Source organism: Chiroxiphia lanceolata, chromosome 2 (assembly GCF_009829145.1).
Source record: "Chiroxiphia lanceolata isolate bChiLan1 chromosome 2, bChiLan1.pri, whole genome shotgun sequence".
In the NCBI taxonomy this organism is placed as follows: Eukaryota; Metazoa; Chordata; class Aves; order Passeriformes; family Pipridae; genus Chiroxiphia; species Chiroxiphia lanceolata.
The window spans coordinates 29,516,960-29,541,459 of NC_045638.1; positions in this window are offsets into that span (position 1 = coordinate 29,516,960).

Here is a 24,500-nt window from a genome sequence, read left to right on the forward strand (position 1 = left end):
AGTCACTAAACAGTGTTTTATTTAAATGTTGTTCTTTGTATAAAAGCACTGAAGATCAAAGCTCTTAGAAAACTGCCCATCCGTCCACATTTACTTCTCTTCCACTTTATTTTATTCCTGTTAATGAACTCACTCTGAGCCAGCTACATTTCTGAGCTTTTGCTTTAGTCACTGAGGCTTTCCATCTCCTACCTTGAGGAACTGAACATTTAAAAATACAGTGATTATTATCTGCCCCCTCCACCTACCCCACCACCTGGTTCTTCCAAGGCAAAGAAAAATATTCCTCCCAAACATTCCTGAATTCCCTCCTGACCAAATTTTCTCCACCCCCATCCCAACATTTGCACATTGTTTTTTGTCTCATCTGGTTAGGTCCTATCTGGAAACTCATTCTCTTTTACTCTAGACCTAGCTCCTAATTACCTTTTACCATTCAAAAGTACAGACAGGAAAAGCACTGAAGTAAGAAGGCAGATACACTTTCACAGCAGGAAAAGCACCACATTTATGCAGCAGATTTCTGCACTATATTTCGTAGGCAGTAAATTTCATAAATATGTCTTTTTACAGGTACTCATTTGATTTCAATAAGCAGGAGAAACATGAAAATATTAATTTCATTTTTCAGGCTCCTTTTGTTTTTTCCTTTTTTCCAGCAACATATCTATTTCTCAACTTATTTATTCTGAATAAAAAAGGCTCTGAGAACTAAAAGATGCCCAAACCAGGCAAATGTGCATCTCTTCTGCAATTTGTGCAGCACTCAGATTCACTTATAGTTTTGTGGGGCTAAGAATATTTAGTCTCATTATAAAACTTATGATTTTCCTAGTGTATGAGACCAAAGCAGGGTTAATGGCAAATGTCTGCTTACTTCTTGCACTGAGTTCAGAAGCAGAGGCTGATGCAGAGAAGCCTGTCTGCAGTCCTTGCTTGTAAAACAGACAAAAAGCCCCAAACCAGCCCAGTACGCACCGCTGTGCGCAAGCATGCCAAAGCCTTTCTGTCTGCTTTCAGGGGTTAGAAACCAGAATTATTTTGATAGGACAGAGGATTCTGAGGACTGGCATGCAAATGTTCATAACAACAGTCCCACTTTGCTCCAGTTCCTGTTTATTACTTCTTATTGTTTGTAGTATTCATAAATCCCTTCAAGGCTTCTGTTATTATTGAAGAGGAGCCCACCTGGGAATGTTTAGGTCCTTTAGTAATAGCCTTAGGCCCATATCTAATGTCTACTGAAAAAGGATTCACTGCTTTAAGGAAATACTGATGACAATTCGTTAGGGCATAAAAAAAAATCTGTTTCAACTTATAAAAAAATGTGCTAGATATGTGAACAAATATTATAGGTTAGCACTTACTGTATACTGCAGACTGCAGAATACACACAGAGTTGTCCTGTAGTCCAGTCTTCTTTTATATGTTCACTAAGCCCTTAAAAAAAGAAAAAAAAAAAAAGAAAGAAAAAAAGAGAAAAAAGGAAAAAAAAAGGACTTCATGATGTTCATAATGTTTTAAACTATAATATAAATCTACAGATCTGCTATTAATACAATTCCTGTTGCTGTCTGAGGTTTGAGACACACATGTGTAATTCTTCAATGGCATTCTGTGTGTTATCTGGAAGGTCTCTCATTGCTGCTACATCAATGCAAACCAGACTACGCCCAGGCGAACAAAGGAAATTTAACTTTCATAAGTCGGTTTTAAAAATGCATTTACTTTGACTGCATTGAAAGAATCTAAAAAAAGATGAAAAGCATCTTTAACATGCCCAAAACATCTGGTTTCATATTTTGAGACCAAAAGGAAATTGCATGAAGACTAAAATCTTGTTTTGATTTATATTATTATTGGAGGGCTGAGAAGCTGCCAGTCATAAAATAAAATTTTATGATGATAAATAAATAAGGAAAACAATCTGACAAAACATGTTGTGGAACAAAGCTCCATTTCAAGTTTAATTAACTGATAACAATGTTTATGATAATAGAACTGTGCCACCAATTACACAGCTAGTAAATGCATGCTACCAACGCAAAGACTGGCCTATAAAAGCCTGGCTAAAAAGGTTTCTCCTGCAGCAAAATACTTCCAAACACAAAAGAGAAGGTATTCTCCATGTAGTAAATCATGCAGCAATTAAGACCCTCTTTGAAGTCGTTTATGAGTCTTTATAGATTGTATGACAATTGCTCTGCTTCAATTGTGCATTGTAAATTGCACAATAGTAGTAGTTCCTGCTTTCTAATATACCTACTGATAGTGCCTGAAGAAGCTGACAGTTTAGAAATTGTTACAGGATAGATATATCTGTGGGGAGACAAGCGAAAAATAAATGTTTCTAGCTCTGCAGCACTTTGCCTTTTTCCAAAACCTTGTATGCAATTGTAACAAAGTGTTCCAGCAAGAAGATTATTTTAGAAACATGAAGATCAGCTGTGTACTGCAGGGAGAAGTGATCCTTAATCATACATGTAAGTTCAAACGGTTTTCTGGTAACAGAGGCTTGCGTTTAAAATTGCTATGTACTTCCAGTCCTTGTGGTTTGAAGATGCTGGGATCACAGCCATGATACGCAGTAGAAATCATTAACTTTCAGTTTATACTATGCTATAATTTGCAAGTTACTATATAAACTGCATTATACGAAATACAAGATTTTGTATTACAGATATTATGAATCACTTGCTAAAATAATGCTGACATTTCTGTGGATAGGCTAAAAAAGCTTGGCTCATATTGTGAGACTACTCCTTTTTCAACTTCTGCAATAATAACCCACACTTAGGAAGCCCTGAATTTGGCTATCTGCAGAAACAGTACATTGACTATTCTGATCACATGCCTTATCACAGCTTTTCACCCCATTAACTGTAACTGAGCAATGAACTGTTGGCCAGACTACAACCCTAGTACAAGTCCTGCTTGTCCGTTCCTATCTGCCTTCCCTCCTGCGGTTCAGCTTAAAAACACAGCTCTGTCAAAAAGCAGACGAAGAAAACCCCCCATTCAAAGCGCACATTAAATAATATAGGAAGGAAATCTTTCAAATGTTTCCCAAAAGAAAACGTATAGTGGCATTTGTATATATTGACAGTAAAGGTTTTCAAACTGAAGGGAAAGATCTCCTTTGTCAAAGTCAACGTTTAGCAGCACGGTAAACATTTGAAGGAAGTCAAAAAAGTTGTTGCAAGAAACTTCTATGGTTTTAGGTTTACGTACATTTACTTCAAGGCATGGAAAGAAAAGATCAAAAGCATTCTGAAGAATATTTGCTGCTTTAGTAATAAGCCCAAAATACTTGGAATTTATATTTCCTTAGCTTCTTTGTTGATCCACATGCAATAATTACTCCCTCATCTGTATTTTGCTATTGCTTCTTTACCTGTCTTGTTTCCTCTCATATTCTGCTTGAAATACGACAGTCTTCTCAGTCCTCTAGTTTGGGGCTGGTTTTTTATTTCTTATGTGCATGTAAAGCCCTCACTTTTTTCACTAGTTAAAAAGAACCTGGAGAGGCTATGCTTCTTGTGTTTTCTTCTGGATACCTGTGCATGAAAGGTAACTTCCTCTTTCTGGTCCTGAAGGGAATTACTTCTGGCATGTTTCAACTCATTATCTTGAACTTTAATCAGCTGATGAAAAAAAATTGGTTCCATCAGCTGATGAAGACATAGAGTAATGAGTCAAAACATCCTGATCAAGACTCCCAGCTGCATTGAATGGGACTCTCTAAGTTATACATAACCTCACTGCAGTCTTAAAATTGATTAATAAATTCCCCTCCTATTTGCACCCCTCAAAACCAAACAGGATATTAGATCATATGGAAGATTTTTGTCTCCCTCAGTCATTTGGTGTCCTACTACTGTAAATCTCCAGAAGAACAGGTTTTAGAAATCTTACCATGCTTAACTTGAAAACGAAGTGAGAAAGGATGTTGTTGACTTTGGAATGCATTCCAATCACTGTGATGGCCATAAAGGTCTTTAAAATATATCCTGCTACTATAACTGACTGAAACATCCCAGTAAAGTTTATGGTTTGGGAAATCACATTTTTCAACAGGAAAACAAAGAAAGAAAATATTTTCTTCCCCAAACTGCTTTGTATCTAAGGCCTACACAATTAAAATGAGAACATATGTCTGCTAGAGGAGAAAAACAAAAAGAAATTGCACAAAAATTCTGAAAAAATATACCAAAAAAGCTATTAAAAAAGGGAAGGAGAAATATTTTTCTCTTTTATTATTCTATGATGACAGCTGTAACTGTTCCATACATTCATAGTAAGTAAAAAAGTTTAACAAAAGTATTTATTTCTAAATCAACTGTTCCTTCAATCTGGTACATAAATATCTGATGAAAACATCCTGTAGCTTTCAGATCTCTTTTGATTACTCGATGCTACTATGTGCCCAAGTAGCCACGTTGCTCCCTCATTTTGCTTGGAGTCATAGCTATGTGGCAATTGGCACAGTAATCATACCATACAGTTATCTCTGCATTAGTGACCTCCAGGCTGCATTACTGCAACTCAGACCTAGAAATTAAGCCTTTTGGCCTGAAAAAGCTCCACATGGGGGAAAATACAACAAAATATCTGCTTAGCAAAGCAAATTGCTACATTTATCCACTTCAAGATCTCCATCTTGATATTTAAACCTCTCCGTGTGATATGAGATCTCTGTGCCTCTGCCTACAGGATCACCTCCCTCTACGTGGCTATGACCTGTCTGGATATCCTTATCACTCTGAAGCCATGAAGCACCCTGGAGAGAAGGAGGAAACATGGAGTACGCGGAATCTTAACAGAAGCCACATCAAAAGTTCAAGTTTCATATCCTGGTGACAAAAACTATTAGAAACTGCATATCTACCTCAAAACTCGTGGCCCAGTGCAAAACTCATCTCTGACTTGTTTTTAACTTCACCCACACAAATATGAATCAAGCTATTTTTCCTCTAAACCATTATGAAAGAGAAATTGTTATTGTCATAATGATGAATAAGAAGAGTGGAAGAAAGGAGGATGTGTGGATCATATGGATCTCATCTGGGGTGATATGAAGAGAAGTTAAACAAAATTAAAATGAAATTCAAAATTTCATTAACAAACTCTACATGTTGATATGTGATTTTATTTGAAATAACTTTGCTTCTTTGTCTTTAATGAACTTTTCCTGAATAACATCATGTTCTAGTTAAATTTTCATTATCCTCTATCTGACCACTGTTATACTCAAAAGAAGAGACAGAATAAATAGAATGCAAAGTACAGTGGAAACTCCACTTAAAAATCCTGAGAAATCTCAAGCACTGTAAAAATGCAGTGCACAATTGTAAGGATGAAGGTAAAAAGATGTCCGCAAGGCAATCAGGAAGTTTGAATTTGTAGCATATAACGCTGACAATAGCCAAATAAGAGTGTCATCATCTAAAATGTAATAAATGTTATTGCTACCAATGTCATTGCTATCGTATATCCAATTTTTTAAAAAATGATTCAGTAATTGTGGGGTTTTTACATGTTAAATGCTACAATAAGCAGCATATAAGAATCAGAGAACAGAAACAGGATTGGACTTTTACAGATTTTTTTTACCCTGATTTACATTCTGTGTCATCGCACTGGCTGTTGTGACATTGCATATTTAATCAGGCTAGAACTGGCTGCTTTTAACTAGAATAGGATCTGAGACTACTAATTTACCCTTGTTATTGACTTCATAGGTCTTACAGCAGCCTTATGACTTGGTAACAGGGGTCACCACCTGACTGAGATCCCAGTTGCATGCCTATATTTTGACAGTCTCTATTTGACATCTGGATATTTCACTGGGTGATTAAATCGGTCCAAGTAATTCTGATGACCACATATGTTTCTCCATGTACAAAACTCAGCACTGACAGATAGGGTGTAAGCCTGTCTGTCTGCCTCCTGGTGTTATAATAGCTCAGAGTTCTTTTAGCAATGTGATGATTCTCATTCCCAAAACAATAAACTCAGAAAACTGTTTTGCAGCCATACCTTTCCACTCCTTACTTGGGTAGGGCTGTGTTATTGCTAAATTCATCCTCTGCATAAGCACGTACCTGTGCTCTTTGCTGGGATATCAGTTGAGTTTAGTTACTTTGATGTGTCTTACTGCTTTTGCCTTGGCATTTCGGAGTTTCCCTGTAGTTATGGGGATACATCTACCTGTGATACATCTACCTGTTACATCAGGTCTCTTTTCTCTGGTCTTTTTAAGTGCTTCCTTATACTTTTTAAAAACTGAAAAGGGAAAAAACCCACTCACACACAATGAGTACTGATATCAAATTGTCTCTTCGTAGCTAAAAAAATAGATTTACAGGAGGAGAAGATATGTGTTTAATTGTTAGGGTCTCAAGGCTAATCTTAATGCTACACACTCTTACAGGTAGATAGCTAAATATCTAATATTTGCATGGGAAAAGGTGTCTTTCTTCAGAGGAATTCTTTGTGCTTGTAACTCAATAATTAGACTTATGAATATACCTAACAACCACAGAAATGAAGAGAGAGCAATTTAGTGCTGTTAGTCCCCTTGATACTGCCTGGGTGGCAGCAGGTGTTACAACTGGGACTACTAAATAGATATGTCTTTACACATGGGAATGTGACAGCATACAGAGTAAAAAGCATGCCTCATGGAAGGTGCTGCCTTTCTTTCTTCAGCTGAAAACAAAGTAATGCAAGTCTGAAAAAGGGGAAAATGCTGTGAAAGAAAGGTAAATAATTACCCCTATGGGTTTTCATACACAACTTACCTCACATGTGCAGCAATGCCTGAAGCTAATCTCTCAGTCCTTTTTGTAGCTCCAGTTAGAATGATATTTGGCAGCTGCTAGATGAATCTGGCATATCTGTTGCCAAATGCATGCAGTTCATGTGTGTGGCAACTGCTGTCTTCACCAAAAAAAGATTGGCTCAACAGTACTTGTCACATTTTCCTTCTACTGTTTCTACCCCCAGGAATCTAACTTTGCTGTATTGCTAACCATTTTATTTTTCAGTCTTTATCTGACTACACTAACAGATGCTGAAGTGCTGCACTGTCCCACCAGACCTGCAGTTTGCTGTCAGTCTGGCAGCTTCTCTGTATACGTCCCCAAACTTGCTTTAGTTTAAAACTACTTTTCCTGCTTTTTTATCCACTAGACTACTGCTTTTAGAAGTTGTCAATAATTGCTTTAATTTTTCTGTTTTTCTCCTTAGTGAAGTGTAGAGTCTGATAATGTAAAAAACAGCTCATTCACCTACAGGGCTTTCCACCATATAGCTCTGCTTTTCCCACTGCTCAAAGCATTGGGTTACCAGTATGCAACCAATGTCATCCCCAGACCACTTCTGACTGTGTGGAAAAAATGCAGTGAAGCTAGCAAAGCATATCCTTTTTGTAAAGTTGCCTCTTCTACTCTGGAGATGATTTATCTGTGATTTGTCTGACCAAATTTAGTGAGTAATGTAAAGGCTTGGAATAGCCATCTCAGCCCATTTCAGATAATTAAAATAGGTCAGAGAAATGTTTTAAAAGTGACTGTCCCTGTCCTTAACAGAAAGCTTGGAGTAGTATTTCAAATATACTTTACATTTGACTGAAGCCTGTTTTGTGTTGACTTGGCTTTAACCCTAAGACTGGTGGGAATCACCACATATGCTAATCCATACCCTAGCACTGCAATAGACCAGGAAAGCTGCAGGTGCCCTCCTGGGTCTCCTTTCAGTTCTTAGAGTGAGAAAGGTCCTGCATCCCATGGAACCAGGGCAAGCGATTCTCCCCAGGCTTCAAGGGGAAACAGAATCAAACAAATCTGCCAAAATTACAGGTTTCGGAATTTCAAATGTTAGCAGACATGACCTTGGTACTTTTACAAGAGCACAAGAAAGCCATCTGGGGTCAAAGCATGGTCTCTGTCATTAGTCTATCTTTCTAAGTAAAGTATACCTAAGGAAGGGAGTATAAGAAATTGAGCTAATATAGGTTTTCTGGTTAAGTTCTGTGCTGGAAATAAATATCTGCTTCAACTTCCTTTCCAGCCTTTTTTCAGCTTTTCTTTATTTTTCAGAGGCATCCACACTTCCACAGACTTAAGTTAGGTTAATAATGGATATCTCAATATTTTTTAAAACCAGAAATTTGACATTCAGAACTAATACTAAACATAAATATGACACCATAAGGTCATACTCTTTCCAAAGTTCACCGTTAGAAGCCTGGCTAAGAAAATAGTACAAGTATTTCATAGCATTTTCACAATTCTTAATGTCTCTAACTTCCTCTACTAGAGTTAAAATAATTAAAATGCAGATGACTTCTCAGTGATTCCCATTAGCCACAGCAACAAACATAGTTTGCAAAAAATAACACATTTTAATGTGTTATATTTGCCAAATAGAATAAAAGACAAGCTGATGAGGGGAAAAACATTTCTAAGAGAGCCTTACTAAAGCCTGTATCTGATCTTTGATGAGACTGAGTACTTCTCGAAAAGTATATTGAATACTTGATGCTATCACCATGGTCCTCAAGGATGTGGGCAAACAGCAACACCACACGCTGTGTTCTTAAAGATTTTGGCACTGCTCCTTGTGTCATCTTTATAAATGGCTGCTATGAACAATAAACAAGGTATCTTTCTCTTTCATCACAATGTTCCTACTGCCAGAAAAGCTGTGTGGAAACTGAAACTTGGTGCACTCCAACCTGCTTAATCCGTGCTTTAAATGTTCACATGCAAAAGTTCACAGGCTTCATGTCCACAGGCACAATGGCTGTTCCTCACCCTAAATAAGACATATGGAGCCTAATCCTAGGCCTTCTATAGTTTTTGGATCATCTCTCACAACTCTTGCTTCTGTAGGGAGAAAATTTCTGAGGCCAAAGCTCAGCTGTAGTTGAAGCTTGTCAGAAGTGTGGGGGATGAAAGAGTTTTTTTCAGATACATTAATGGCAAGAGGCAGTATAGAAATATCATTGGCCCATTACACGACGAGGATGGTCACCTGACTAACGGGGACAGAGATAAGGCAGAGGTGTTAATGCATTCTTCACCTCTGTCTTGAACAGCAATTACAGAAAAAGGGGTCTCAGTACCCTGAGCTGGAAGACCATGACTATGAGAATGACCAACTCCCGGTCAGCCCTGGATCCGCTGCTCCAACTGGATCCCTACAAATTCATGGAGCTTGATGGGATTCACCCAAAAATCCTCAAAGAGATAGCTGATGTCATCATAAAACCTCTCTCGATGACTTTTGAGTGGTCTTGGGAATCCTGACAGGTCCCAGCTGACTGGAAGATGGCAAACATTGTCCCAGTTTTCAAGAAGGATAAGAAGGAGGACCTTGTAAATGAGTGACCTGTCAGTCTCACTTCAGTGCTTGGTAAAATTATGGAGAAGATTATTCTGGGAACTATTGAAAAACACCTGAAAGACAACACATTCATCGGTCACAGCCAGCACGGCTTCATGAGAGGAAAGTCCTGCTTATCAAACCTGATTTCCCTTTATGACAAGGTAACCCACCTAGTTGATCAAGGGAAGCCAGTTGATGCAATCTTTTTGGATTTCAGTAAAGCTTTTGATACTGTCTCGCACAGGATCCTTCTGGACAAAATGTCCATCAATGGCTGGATAAACACATCATGTGGTGGGTGAGCAACTGGATCACAGGTCGAGCCCAGAGGGTAATAGTGAATGGGGAGACATCAGACTGATGACCTGTGACTAGAGGGGTTCCACAGGGCTCCATCGTAGGCCCTCTGCTCTTCAACATCTTCATAAATGACTTGGACACAGAACTGGAAGGGATACTAAACAACTGTGCAGATGACACAAAACTGGGAGGAGCTGTTGACTCCCTCAAAGGCAGAGAGGCCCTGCAGAGAGACCTCAACAAATTAGAGGACTGGGCAATCACCAATCATATGAAGTTCAACAAGGAAAAGTACCGGATTCTGCACCTGGGATGGGGCAACCCCAGATGTACAGACAGACTGGGGAATGAGATGCTGGAAAGCAGTGCTGTGGAAAGGGACCTGAGGGTCCTGGTCAATGGCAAGTTGAACATGAGTCAGCAGTGCCTTGCAGCCAGGAGGGCCAACGGTGTCCTGGGGGGCATCAGGCAAAGCGTCACCAGCCAGTCGAGGGAGGGATTGTCCACTCTGCTCTGCACTGGTGCAGTCTCACCATGAATATTGTGGCAGTTTTGGGCATCATGATATAAGAAAGATATAAAGCTATTAGAGAGTGTACAAAGGAGGGTAACGATGATGGTGAAGGGCTTTGAGGGGAAGCTGTATGAAGAGAGGCTGAGGTTACTTGGTCTGTTCATCCTGGTAAAGAGGAGACTGAGAGGAGATCTCATTGCAGTCTACAACTTCCTCATGAGGGGAAGAGGAGTGGTGGACACTAATCTCTTCTCTGTGGTGACCAGTGACAGGACCTAAAGGAATGGTCTGAAGTTGTGTCAGGGGAGGTTTAGATTGGATATTGGAAAAAGATTCTTCATCCAGAGGGTGGTTGGGCACTGGAACAGGCTTCCCAGGGAAGTTGTCACAGCACCAAACCTGACAGACTTCAGGAAATGTTTGGAAGATACTCTCACACACACGGTGTGACTCCTGCAGTTGGTCCTGTGCAGGGCTAAGAGCTGGACTTGATGATCCTTGTGGGTCCCTTCCAACTCAGAGTATTCTGTGATTCTTTGGACTCAGGTCCTAAGGTGAAGCAACATTTTGGTGCGTTGAAGTGGAAAATACTTATGTTCCAGTCCTGAGAAAGAATCACTTCTGAACATGCACTCTCCATGAGAAAGTCTGTCCTGGAAGCCACTCTTGTCTAAACAAATCATGTTCTCACAGTAATCTGATAAATTGTCTGGTTTGCATTGGAGTTTGTCTATCAAAAGAGATCTGAAAAGCTGTTGAATGTGTCCAACAAATACCGATCTAACTTGATCCCTCCTACACATCAGCAAGTAACTGTGTGTCACTTTATGAACATCCCATTGTAACAAGCCTAACTTCAACGCCGAATGAACATTAAGTCAGATACCACTCTCAGCAAAGTCGATGGGAGCACTTACTTTGATGTCAGTGGGAGTGTTTACATTGACCTCAATGAAAGGAAGATTGGACCACCAATGGAGAGATATCATACTCTCAGAAATGAACCTAAAGTACAACAAACCTCTAGGAATGCTCCAGACCTTCTTTACTTGAGCTTACATATGTTTTAGAGGTATGGTTCTGACATTAGCCTTTATAAAATGTAGTGTGGTATATTTTGCAAAATATTCAGGCCCATTGTCTGCTCTCATTTTTTACATAGAACACACTGTAAGCATCAACATTTCATCACTTCCATCCTAAGGAAGTTGGTTCTGTTCAGGTAGTCTTTTACATTACTTGAATAATGTATATCATACATGAAAAGTAAGTTAAAATAAACTTTGCAGGAAAACCCTCTTCCCTTATCCACAGAGACTGATCAGATGGTTAAGAAGTGAAAAAAATAATGGCCCATAGCTGGCTTCAAGGATTTTAAACAGAAAATGGATATAAACTGTCTTAGGAAGAAAGGGTACATATTTGATTGGATTAATGCATCTGTATAACTAAACGTGTATACATTTTACAGGATAAAGATGCTGTGGGCTTTACTCTTCCTTAACAAAGAACCTGTTCTGTTCAATCAATGCCATCGAAGTAAAAAGCTGATAATGAAAAATAACCCTTAGTCATAGCAAAAATAACCTTTCTTCTGCAAGCACTTTAAATAAGGTTCCTCAGAGACTTCACATATTGTAGGACTTAGAGATAGCTATCTGCATCTGAATCATTTTAGAGAGCCCAACAGACCTCTGTATATTGTGGAAGAGTTTAGAAGCACAAGTCCTATGAGGAGAGGCTGAGGGAGCTGGGGTTGTTTAGTCTGGAGAAGAGAAGGCTTAGAGGTGACCTCATCACTCTCTTCAACTACCTGAAGGGAGGTTATAACCAAGTGGGGGTTGGTCTCTTCTCCCAGGCAACCAACAATAGGACAAGGGGACATGGGCTCAAGCTCTGCCAGGGGAGGTTTAGGTTAGATGTTAGGAAGAAATTCTTTACAGAGAGGGTTATCAGGCATTGGAACGGCATACCCAGAGAGGTGGTGGATTCACCATCCCTGGAGGTTTTTAAAAAGAGATTGGACGTGACCCTTAGTGCCATGATATAGTAATTGGAGTTGGATCAGGGGTTGGACTTGATGATCTTGGAGGTCTTTTCCAACCCAATCTATTCTATGATTCTATAAGAGTAAAGAAAAAAAAGGTACTAAAACCAACACTGAACATTTTTTCCCTTTTAGTTTTGTTTTTGTTCTGAATTTCTGAACTGATTTTGTTGAATATTGAGATCTTCTCCAGTACAAAGCGGGAAGCAAAGTGAAAATTCTATTTCCCCCATCCTTCCCAACCAGCATCATGATTCCCCAGGAAAAGTGTTGTCCATGTTCCTATCACATCAGCTTCATTCAGTCTTTTTTCATCACTCCACTCTGCAGCCAGTATGGCAGAGAGAGCAGGATTCTGTGTCCATACAGTCAATGATTACGCAAGCTTTGTCTCTGAAACAAACATATGTGGATGTGTTTCCTTTGGTCAGGCACAATCAGGGGTTTTGTATGGGTCTGAACCACCCATGGGCCCCAAGGCATGCCATCAAGCATTGTACAGACTTTACTAATGCATCCTGTTGTAGTTGAAGGTAGGCCAGGACTGAGAAGCGTGACTGCTTGTTTTGTGTTTAACAGAGCATTAAAATGTCTCCTTTTGTAGAAGTCAAGGAGCAGAACTAATAAACATCAGGTTGGAAGAAGGTAGAGTTTGCAGGCTACCTCTTGCTATAGCCTTATATCTGCGAGAGGCTCTATCAACAGAGTGAGAGCCATGAGAATTAGAATACTTTCTTAATGAGCAGTGACCACCATCCAGATTATCAGTTTGCCAGGACAGGATTTTATTTCATATACTAAATCAATGATTTTGTGCAGCCTCACACCATATTTTGAGCAAGAAGGCAAGGAGGATTTTAATTAGTGAATTTCAGAAAACAGATGTAGAAGCAATTATTTACCTATGCTGTGTACATGACCTTAATGTAAGAGGGAGAAAATGTCCTTACAATTTCTGTTAGTACTAGACATTTTAGAAACTTAAATACAACTGGCCTTTCATCATCTCCATTTATATTTCATTTATAAACTTTACAGTGTGGGAAATCTCCTTAGGGAAAAGTAGTGGGTAGGTACGTAGCAACACAGCACAACTGGATGGCTCTCACAGCAGTCACTCCTCTTAAAGTACACATACACTTGCACGCAGCACCACCAGGAAAATTCGCCTTTATAATTTCAGGAACAGCTGAGTAGAAGCCCTTATTTTTATCAATTAATGGTTTCTAATCTGCTAGAACCAGAAATCTGCACTGCCATTAATTCACCACCATTGCTTTGAATGGGAATTATGCAGGGAAGCCAATTGCAGGAATGGACACCTCATAGCAGTTTAAATTAAATGAGCTTCTGCAATGAAGAAATGAACACAGAATCCTATCTAAGCCAAGAAAGGCACATTGACATCCTGAGTGAAAGCCAACCTGAAAGGATGGAACATCAGGTGCAATTGTAATTTTTCAGTTTTAAGAGACAGATTAAGTACTGAAAGCAGCTGGCAAAATGATAGAGATTATTTACAAGTACTTTTACCTTTTCCTTGAGCTGGGTTCTGCTCTGAAGGTCAAGGGATAGACCCTACTGCTGCTCAAAAAGAACTTACTGGACAGAAGACAGTGGCCCATGCCCCTGGTAAGGCTTAGTGGATTAGTTTGGCCTTTGCATAGCAACCGATCCAGCACTCAGCACCAGCCTTCCAGACCATCTAATGGAAAGTGGAAAGATAGGCTGAAGACATCTGTTTTTCAGTAGAAGTTTCTTCTGCCCTGACTCCTAATGTTCCTTCAATGGCATTGAGTTTATTTCCTTAAGGAACAAGTTACAGGGTTAATGATTTATGAACTCCAGATGATCCATGCCCCCTCCAACCAGAATGTCTTGAAGCCACAGAAGTGCTCTGCAGCTGAATGAACAAAGACCTACCCTGTGAAGAGCTTCTCATTGCAAGGGGAGACCCTTTTTATCTGTCCACACAAACTGTGTCAGGGAGTGAGTGTGAAGAGCAGCAAATAAGTTTAGGTATTGCACTACCTTTCAGGGAGAAAACCAGAACATATTTGTCCTCACATCAGATCACAGTGCAGCTCTTGCCCCAGGCTCAACTCACGAGCCTACTGCTGCTGTGATGAGATCAAAGAGGACCTAGGAATTAGCCAAGTGTGATTAAGATTAGAGGTTCTTAATCATTCTTGGAGACGTTATAGGCAACTTCAGATGAAGGCACGTGAAACTTTTGTTTGAACCTCAGGAAGAAAAAGGCTCAGTAACTCTTCATGATTGCCATACTTAATATTACATATGATTGCATTGCACATGATACATACATGACTGTATCTCTTACATGACTGACGATTCTTAAGATTCATGCTCCATTTTCCGCGTAGGCTTCGTTTCTCTTGGATTTATTTCGTTTGTGCTAACCTCTAAAATGAAGTCACTCCAAGAGAAAAAAATTCAGTCCACATTTTACCACTTTTCTCTGCTCTCAGTGCTCTACAAACTCCTGAAGAATTTTGCTCACTAGTGTTACTTTTCATAGTCAGTATTATGATTTACAGTGATTCACTGAAAATAGAGGGGAAAAAAGAATGTTGGTAATGATGTGTTTTGTTTCAAATCTAAGGTATAACGAAGTATTTTTTTTAATTTATAATAATTCACTTTAGTTATTTTATAAATTCACCTTTTTAAATTATACCAAGCTGCGAAGTCCTACCTCTTCAAAATCAGTCCCCTTTAATGTTTCACATAAAATATCTCAAGATTACCCCATATTTCATAATCAACACAAAATCATAAATGGATCCTGAAAAGTGTAAGGCAATAGTCTAGGTATGGTCCTATGGTACAACACAAAAAAGAAAACCAAACATATCAAACTTAAAATTGCATAAGTAAACAAATACATCCCATCCCCCAAAACAAGCCAAAATATTATGTCAGTATTTCGTGCCTTGGGAGAGGTCTTCTGGATAGTTACTTATGAGGATTTCCACTTCTGAGTGATGGAACTGTATTACAGTAATTGGATTTCTGGAGAGAAAGTATGACACATATAAGGACAGATTTCTGTCTACACACAAGCAATCTTTAGTTTTTGAAACATACATGTCCCTAAAGATGTCACTAAACACTAAATTTTTGTCTCTTGCAACAAAGAATTGTGAATGTATAAAGTGTATGGATTTACATTGGTATTATTATACCTTTATTCAAATAAACTTAACAATGTTACCTGTTTTTGTTTTATCAGTTATCGTTGTTTGGAGCAGCATGCTCCGCAGAGTAACTGAATCAGTAAAAGTATACCATATGAACAATGATCTTTTTAAAATAATATTACAGCCTGAGAATACATTGAGAGTCATTGTCTAGCATGCCTTACAAACAGGAAATCAGAAAGAGCGCAGAAAAAAACAAACCAAACCCTTTATAATATATTATTATACTTTACACTTCAGTAGTTTTTTTTAACTGTAAGACACTTGGTAAACATGAGACAAGAGGTTATAATGAACTTCCTCTCTGATTTATGGTACTTTTTTTATCCAAGTTGCTGATGGAGTAATTGATAGAAAGAGGTGAGCAACCTTTCTAATTTCAAGAATGGAGTCATTATGCTGTTCAGTCTGAAGCTCAAAGAAGGAACTAAGATTGATTTGTAATGAAGTGAGACAATGTCAGGAAAATAAAAAAAGCAAATCTTTAGCTTTCTTTAAATTCCATTTCAGATATCCCAAGGATGTATGATTTCACTAAACATGTGAAAATAATTAAAATATAGATAAGTGAATCTTTTTTTGAGTGGACACTTTTACTGCTCTTTAAGAAAAGACCAGAATTATGCTGGTACCCAACAAAATGAGGTGTGTGGCAATGGCTTTTGCTGGGATACGTCTCTATGACGCTGCATTTCCTGGCCAGCTGCAGAGTGTGAGAGGGAAAATGTTCTCCCTTAAGTAGAAGAGCTCTGTTTTTTCATTGTCTAAATTAATTCATTCCTGCACAAGAGTGGGACTCACTTCACTTGCCTTTAACCATCTTAATATTGTGTTTGTTTTAAGTTAGTCATTGAGGCTGCATCTGTAATTAATGGGTACACTTTCAGAAGGCCATTCATTCCATCCTAAAATATCTATCTCAGATAGCAATTTATTCGTAGCTAAATTAGTCAGCTTAAACTGCTTAATTTTGGTACCTAAATCAGGTAAGATGAACCTCAAACCAAGAATTAGCAAAGAATAGCAAAGCCATTGAATATATCAAGACTTGCATGGTGAGAACACAAGTATCTGTTGAATAGAAAGCAAGTATTCTGTGAAAGCAGAAGAAATTCATGCTTAGCAAATTTGCCTGGGCTGGTAGAAACGTCTGGGCAGGACTTCCTATGCTGAGAGATTCTTGTGAGCAATAAAACAAGTGCAGAAAGATCCATACTGGATAAGCCAGTGGAAGCTTTTACAGAAAAGCAGAACTCCAAGTATTTAAAAAACCCCCATGTTTTGCACTAACCTATAGTTCTCATTCAGTCTAACTCCATCAGCTAACATTGTCATGCCTTCAACAGGGAGGAAGCTTCTGCCAAAATACCTTGCCCTGTTCCAGTCTTCAAAGTCTTTGCATTTAGAGTTATAGAGTTAATGAGATAAGAGGACCAGAATATGTAGAAGAATCTTCATACCTCGGGCCAGGTATGAGCTGGCAAGATGGGAAAGTATGTTGTATGAAGCCACAGCATGGCTTCTGGGTATGAATGATGTACTGCCCACAGCTCTGACACAAAAAGATGACAAGATTCTTAAAAACCCTCTAAAAATTCATTTACTCTGTAAAAAAAATTACTTTCCTGAGGGAATGAGTTCAGGAGTAGGAAGACTAACCCACCCCCTCGAGAGATTGGGTGCATCCCAAGTGATAAAAGGAGCGGAGTATGATGAACTAAGTTACTGAACTGGTTGTTTCAAAGGCATGATTTTGCATTTATGTGGGAAAACATTGCATTTTGTAGTCTAGTTGTTGACATCAAAGAGTTGTAAATGGAACCAGGTCAAATTCCTCTTTTGTTTACACAGCTGTAAGTAAAAATACCAAACCAACATGCTGCCTTTAAGTGACCAAACCTGACAGAGTTTTCTGTGGACACTGGGTGCAGAGACAGGTGCCTTGCTCTGCCCACCCTGGAAGAAGGCAGTGCTTGGGGGAAGGGGTGCCTCACTGTGAGAGCCTGTCACAGCATCCAGAAGAGGTCTGGCCCATGTGATGTTGACTTGGAGAGGAGGTAATGCAACACTTCTCTATATACTTGTACTGTAATATATGGAATTGACAGCAGGAGACAGCAATCACTGGGTTAATTACTCATAAAATAGGTGTTTCTAAAATAGGTGGAAGAACCCAGCCTCTACTTCTCTTTTTCCACAGAAAAAGAAGCTTAGATACCGTGTCTAGACCAGATATCCAGCTCTTATAAAATTAAGATCAGTTGAGATAAATACAGTCCAAAATACTATTTTAAGGCAAAGATAGATAATTTCATTATATGCTGTATCATGTTACATTTCATATGCCAATAAACACATACGAGTGTAGTAAGATTAAAGCAGAACAGAGTATGAACATATTCATACACTCATGCATAAGAGTTGAGGGAGACCAGTAAAAAAAGAAATCATTTGTATGGTCCAAAACTGGTATATCAAGCATTTTCTGGCTCTATCCATACAGAGACAACTCCACAGTGTATGACATCAGATAAAAAAATGACATAATCAAATGAATTGCAGCACTTTTTAAATAATTTTTTGCCTAGAGCAGAAGGAAAATATCTTCCTGTATAGATAACTTGTGTCTTTGGAGTTTAAGGGCCATGAGTTGCAAGAGTTATTTTTATGATATCATTTTTCTTAATCTGGTTAGTGTTTGAATAGGTGATAAATAGCTTTATAATGAATAATAATAATTATCACATAAATAATTTCTTAAAGCAATTTTTTGGCTGTCACAGAAATTAGGACATCTAAATTATCTTGAGAATAAGTAGATTCTGACAATATATAAAAGGATTTTTGAGGGAATATCTAGAAACAATGAAGTCATGTCAAAGATTATATGTCAATTGTGCTTATGTTTCATATTGCTGAATGAGACGGGATGGTATGCAGGGAATACTTTTTAGGCTTTCTATTACATATATGAGAGTAAAAATTAGTGAAACTTTAAGTTTCTGAAGAGTGTATATACTTCTGCTGAAAATTTTTATTTTGCCCAATAAAAAATTATTAAAAGCTGCCCAGTGGTAAGGGACCTAGGGGCGCTGGTTGACACCCAGATGAATATGAGCCAGCAGTGTGCCCAAGCAACCAAGAGGGCCAATGGTATTCTGGCTCGTATCAAAAACAGTGTGGCCAGCAGCATTAGGGAAGTGATTGTTCCTCAGTACTATGCACTGGTGAGGCCTCACCTCAAATCCTGTGGTCAGTTTTGTGCCCCTCTCTACCAGAAGGACATTGAGGTGCTGGAGCTGGTGCAGGCTCTGGAGCACAAGTCCTATGAGGAGCAGCTGAGGGAGCTGGGGTTGTTTAGCCTGGGGAAAAGGAGATTTAGGGGAACAACCTAAAGGTCGTTCACTCTTTACAACTCCCTGAAAGGGGGTTGTGGTAAAGTGGGGGTTGGTCTCTTCTCCCAGGCAACTAGTGACAAGACAGGTGGATATAGCCTGAAACAGCACCAGGAGACAGGTTGGAGATGTTCAAGTTGGACATCAGGAAAAAGTTTTTCATCGAAAGGGTAGTTAAGCATTGGAATGGACTGTCCAGGAAGGTGGTGGAGTCACCATCCCTAAAAGTGTTCAAGAAACGAATGGATGTGGCACTTAGTGGTATGGTTCAGATGACATAGTGGTGTCTGGCCAAAGGTTGGACTCAATGATCTTGGAAGTCATTTCCAGCCTCAGTGATTCTGTGATTCTATTCTATGAAAAAGCATGAAGACCATAGCATATAAACAGAAATTAGATTAAAGTGTGAATAAATTGAGGAAATATGCATAAAAAGCATATTTCTCAATGTTCAAGTAGACAACTGCAAGCTATGAGAAACTACCATTGAAGTGCTGTGTTCACAATACTCAGACTTATTGATGTGCTGCTTACCTAGAGAAGGTCATATTATTTTTATATAGCTAACATATTTTCCTTACAATTTTTGTTGCTTCTTTAAAATGTACACAAAATATTTTTCTTCAGAAGAAGACTGAAGAAATCATGATTCATACACGACACCTGTCAGTTAAGCACTTCTAGAAGACACCCAGTAACCATATTGTTGGAAGCATTCCAAGAAGTTGGAGAGAACAGTCCTTTACTGTAAGGAAAATTTGCATGAAGGTCTAATAAATGTTTTGTGAGCTTTAGTATTTAGAAATTTGTGATCTAGAGCTGACTTATTTCACAAACAAACACATGCAACTCATAAGCTACTGACAGTAAGAAAGACATTATAGGTTTAAAATGAGACTAATGGTAGAAATTTAGGAGAAAAAAGTGAAGAAGCTAGCATGCTCACACTTGTAAGGGTAACAATGACATTGCAATATCCCTCTTAATTTGTTAAAACACAGTAGAAATCCTAAAATCATCTTATATATGCAATTTTCAAGTTATGTTTCAAAATGTCCCGATATAAAAATTTGACTTCAAGATACAATTTGTGCCATACGTTAATGTCTTACTTGGGGACCCTATGGAGCTCATTTTGGAAAGTATGAAGCTGTATCATTTCTTACCAGATGTGTACCAGTTCAGTCCATGTTCCTTCACTGTCTGGTATCAGTGCTCTTTGTGGCACCACAATACAGACTGTAGAGACAGGGATGTTCCATTTGTGAGAAACTCCTTGATAGTGGAGTAGCACCAAAGCTGAGGAAACTGCTTCTGCCATTTTTAATAAGGCAACATGTTTTCACCTTTTTAGAGGCTTAAAAGCAACAGCAGTGATCTCCCTGTGTCTCTTTGAGAGTTTCGGGAGGACTGTGGCAAGACTGTATGGGAAGGATTAAGCCCTTGTGAAATTCCAAGAAGCTTTTTGGAATGTGGCAATGAGACTGTGCTGTAGGGCTTTGTCCCATCAACTTAGAGAGAAACTGAAACCAGAGAAATATGAGGGACTCCAGACCAGAAAGGAAAATTTTTCATACCCAAAACCAGTGGCCAACAGTCAACAATTGTTTGCTTCTGGTTTTTATCTGGGATTCACTGCAATATAGTTGTGACGGTATCTGTGAGAAAGATATTGTCATTGACATGCTCAAAGGTGGCCTTTACAGTGACTCCCCAAACATAAAAGGCATCAGATATTTTACCTCCTTTTTCCTGTTTCCCTGCAGTGCTGTGGGTGCCAGTCCGGGTGGGTAAGACTGGAGCAGTGAAGACAAGTACCATCATGCTACTGTGGAGACAACCAGGAAAGGAGACGAGGAAATCTTTCCCCTCTCTCCTCTTCAATTCAGCCCTGCCTTTTAATGTGCAACTGCATTACTGGATGCATCCGCATGTAAACAAGTAGGAGTTAAGCCACCTTTTGCGGTCATGGGGGAAAATGCTCATTTGTGAATGATGATGCAAATGTATCAGAGCAACATCAATATAAGGGTAGCACTTATATTGTACTTATGGGTACGTCTCCTCCATGATGTGATCTGAGCTAGTCAGTTCTTCTTTGTCTCTTCCCCATCTCTTCTTCCCACCATGTTTTAACCCTAACTGTACCTTCCTATCACATTTCTTCTGATGGCTCTGACATTCATATGAGTCCTTGGTAAATTAGTTCAGATTACTGATTAGAAAGAAAGTGAACCCACCAAAAATTGTGAATGATGTTCTTCTGGTGCAGCAGGCTGAGCTGCCTCAAAGAGGGGTTAGACAAGATGCAGAATGGGTGCCAGAGAAGAAAGCAAGCAGGGGCAGGAGGCAGAGCTGCCTCTTTTGAGCATAAGGAGATGTTTCACTAGCTCAGCTCTCTTGTCCTTCACTACAAGCCTGCCAAATAACCTTTGAGTAATGTTAACTTCAAAGGGTAAATGTTCTACATTTCTTTGACAGTATTCAACCAAAATCAGAGCTTTTCAAAACTTTCAGAGAGCTAGGAACAAATCACAAGTGCCTGCCCACAAGAATATATGACTAGGTTGTGTAGTGAACTGGTATTTTTGCCTCCCAGGGAAGTAACATGTTAAATAATCCCCTTCACAGATCTCTAGAGCCACTGCCAACAAAGGACATTCTATGGCTTCTAGAGAATCTAAACATTCCAGTAGAAATATGCTTAGAGTTACCTTCTGCCCACCTTGTCTGCTTGGATTTAACTTTACTGCAAACAATAGAAAAAGAAGGGAAAATACACCTTACTGATCACTCATCTAGTCTTCTTGGGAACCCCTCCCCTCCCCAAACTCCCAAACTTGATTCGCACCTCCTTCTCCACATAAAGAAACCAAATGACTAGAACTTTTTTCCTGGTCTGGAAAAACAGAAATTAAATAAACATTTTGTTTGGTTGGTTGGTTTTTTTGTTTGTTTGTTTTTGTTGTTGTTTTGTTTTGTTTTGTTTTTTCTGAGATGACATTTGACTCGATTTTTTTTAACCAAAAAAATATTTTTTCACCATATTTTAATGCTCTTGTGAACATGAGAGAGGAGTGAAACTGTCACAACTGAACTATGTGGGCAAATTATCAGCTTAAAATGAGATACTTTTTATATTGTAAATATGTTTGAGCTATTTAAAGAATTTCTACCAACTTTAAGCGAGACATACCTTGATATCTGCTCACAATGATGCAATATTTGCAGTGTTTACATGCCTCTTTTTTCTGGCCAATTGCAAAGAGCACTGGAACTTATCTGTTTAGTCTCAAAATAGTCAAATTCAATATTAGTTGTGAAAGATTTGGGGGACTAAATTACTTTTCCATGCTGGGGTGACATGCTTAGCATTAAACACTGCACAACATTCATTTGGAATATAAGCACTCTCTTAGAAAGGCTTTGTGTCCATGGGAGGAGCTTCTGCTCTGTGTCAACTCATAAGGGGAGCTGCTGGATGGTGAAAGAGTCTGAGAATTTAGCATCTGGGGACATGTTGTGGCTCCCCATTAGCTCAGGGGTAGGTTTCCAAGGAAGTAGGTACATGATCTGCCAGGAACTCAGTGTGGAACCAACTGCAACTGTATCAAAAAAGTTCCAACTCTGGGATATTTCACTCTTGGTTTTTATAAATTGACGTTTTTCAATTTCAAACCCTTCAGCTGAGCATTCAGGTGAGCTCTGCTACAACTGGTCAACCACAGTTGAAATGGGGACCCGGAAAAACACCACGGCATTTTCTTTTCATTCTGCAACATCCATTCAAAAGACATATGTACCTTTTGACTGTTTATGCACACTGAAGTGTTCATGTACCCCCACCTGCTCTTAGGTATCTGTAGCAGTGGGAAGCTCAGATTAACTGTGCATAATTCCTCTACTGCAGTGATCTCCCATGAGAAGCAGCAGAAAATGGGAAAGCATATCAGTGGCAAACCAGCACTGACAAATTCAGAAAGGTCCCGGGAGATACGCGACTCTTGGCAGCTGTATGTAGGAATGGGGGAAAGAATGTGCACTGAAGGGACTCAATCACCAGCATTGCTAGGACAAGATGGCCTTGGGAGGACTAAGGTTCACACCAACACAAACTTGGTAAGTCACAGTTGCCCTGGGTCTCAAAGTTGAGAAAACAAATCCCTTTTCCACTGTTGGTTATATATGGTACTAGTTTATAGCATGTCTCAGCTCCCCTGAGGCCAAAAGGGCCTTTCGTGACCATTATTTTCAATTTCATTCAAACTCAAAGCTCTACAGATGAAAGATGAAGTACAACAAAACCCTGGTCACAACTTTCTTCCTCAATGAAGTTTTCTCTTCTCCTTGAAGGTCGCTACCTGCCTACCTGCCTCTCCTATTAATTATAAACTATTTGTCATGCTTGGGTACTTGCTGGGTCAACCAATATGGCTACTTCTCCAATCTGAGTACAGGAGCTGGATTCTCTCCTCCACTCTTCTCATGTCTCGATACGTTCAATGAAGAAAAGAGGAGGCTGCTGCTGGTTTCAAGAGATGCTCAAGCTGCTGTGAAGCCTCTGCTTGTTACTACCCTGAATATAATTTTTTTTGTGAATCACCCATATAGAACATAATGAAATTTATGCTTCTAAAAATGCTTGAAATGAATGTTCCAGAAACTAATATAAAATAATAATATGATGCTGATATTCCATTTGCTATAATAAAATACTTAAAAATTACAAGATGCTAAGATTATGCAGTGAACACATGCTTTTTCTTACTGTTAAGCCATTTATCAGTTTTAATACTCAGTGTAATTTCTAACTGACTGTAGTCTTCCTGTAGTTTCTCACTGTATCATTTTACGGCTGTTTCTTTTCCGTTTAATATTTGCTTATTTTAGTTCAAATCCCTAGAGCAGAACCCACAAACCAAACAAATACTCATAGAAAACAGAGAGCAGCTCAAATGTCCTTGGAGACACTCAATTTTTTGTTTGCTACCATTTGTCATCCTCTGCTCAGAGAGAGATCAACAGTTTTTAGCACACAGATCAATATTCTCTTAACCCAGACCTAATCTAAGGAGAGTTTCCCCAGGTTTCACCTTGGCCTACTCCTATGTGCCATAGTTGCCCTTTTTTTCAGCAATAATTTTGTCTGTGTAAGACAGCAATTTTTCATCCTTTGGTCAAAACTGGTGACAAAAGAGGGAATAATAGTTCCTGACATATCAAATGATAGATTTGACACATGGCATGCTGAGCTGGGAGCTTTCACGTGCCAAAGTAGAAAGACAGATAAGCAGCCTAATGGCCCTCCTGACATTGCTGCCTCTTTTTTTTTTTTTCCTTTTTTTTTTTTTTTCCCTGGTATACCAAAACAGCCTGTGCTTTCTTTTTTTTTCCTTTTTATTCCGGTGACTTTTTTTTTTTCTAGGACTCTGGCCAGTAAGCAAGGAAATGCACTCTACTTCAGCCCAAAATAAATGTTTCCCTGTCCTGTAAAATGATCAATCTATGCCCTTTTCCTCCAGCACAGTAAGGGCAATACAACATGCTGCTTGAGGAAATACTAACAAATATAGCCAGTGAGAGGGAAACAGATGGGACTAAGAAATTAAACCAGCAGATTTCTGGAAGGT